This window comes from Halyomorpha halys, unplaced genomic scaffold (assembly GCF_000696795.3).
Source record: "Halyomorpha halys isolate HHAL.00 unplaced genomic scaffold, Hhal_1.1 Scaffold3.1, whole genome shotgun sequence".
Classification (NCBI taxonomy): domain Eukaryota; kingdom Metazoa; phylum Arthropoda; class Insecta; order Hemiptera; family Pentatomidae; genus Halyomorpha; species Halyomorpha halys.
Window position 1 is genome coordinate 852,168 of NW_027115249.1, and position 1,284 is coordinate 853,451.

Sequence of the window (1,284 nt, forward strand, 5' to 3'; positions counted from 1 at the left end):
CTACGCCACAACCCCTGATGAAGACCTGAAACTCAGGTCGAAACGTCGGCATAAAATAAATAAATATGGTTTTGTTTATTTATGTTGTTCTTTGCTGACCACACCCCCCCCGACAAACTTCTTCAATCATTATAATTAATTTGGTATTAATATAAGCTAGGTTTAATCCTCATTGAAATAGCCTGATGTAAATTACTCGAATTTCTTAACAGTTATCATTGTTAACAATAATAGACAATAGATACGTACAAAATATTAATGAATTTCATGAATAAATAAAGGAGAGAAAAATAGAAATCCGATTCTGATGGGGAAAGCCGAAGACTGTATGATCTTTCCCGATTGTATGATGGCTTCGTTATATATTTTTTTTAACTGTGTATTCTTCAAAGGAAGAAAATTAATATTTATTATTTACGCGTCGTGAAGTCCTAAAATCCGATTTATTTTTATACAGAAGAATAAATATTTCATAAAAATCTATATATTTCTTTTTCAAAAATCACAAAATTAATGATAAATTCAAGACTATCCCACTAATCTGCACAAAATTTGGAGACGTATATAGGACGACAGATGTGTGATGCTTACTATAGCACATTTTTATTAGACGTTTTGTTGTCCTATCTTTAGTTTCATTTTTAATATTATCCATAATCCATGACAAAAGACTGATCTACATGACTATTATAAGGCCTATCTGGACATACAGAGTTGAACTTTGGGGCTCCACTAAACCATTAAATTCCTCCCGAATCCAATCCTTACAGTCCCAAATCCTTAATACTTCTTACTTTGTCATAAATCAAGCCATCCATCAGGACCTGAATGTTCCATATGAAGCCGATCTGGCCAGAACTAGATACCAATATTTCCAAGATACAGTTCTCAACCCATTTGTTTCTAACCTGGCTACTCCTTCATTACCTAATAATCCTCCAAGGCGTCTGAAAAGAAGATGGCCTCGAGACCTTCTCCTCAAGAAAATTTATTGGAGTTCTATGAATAGGTAGAATCTTGTCAATTTATCACTAACTGCAAATTTACTTGTTGGATATATTTTTATATAATTGTAAATAACAATAAATCAATTTTCAAAAAAAATTATCTATGTGATTATCTGATTTCCTATTTATGATTCGTTCTAATTTTACATGGAAACTTATTTTCGTTTAACCTCCTGCACAATCATTTATCCAATGAATTGATTGATCCCTTTTACACTTTTATAGTTAATTTATATTAAGTAAATACTCTCTCAAAGGAAAAAACTATTATTTATAT

General features: G+C 31.0%; 1 protein-coding gene across 1 annotated transcript in view; it reads right to left on the reverse strand.

The window, feature by feature from the left end:
• The window catches only part of LOC106683422 (proton channel OtopLc), a 68,736-nt gene that overhangs the window by 66,419 nt on the left and 1,033 nt on the right, over nucleotides 1-1,284 (reverse strand). The window lies entirely within an intron of this gene.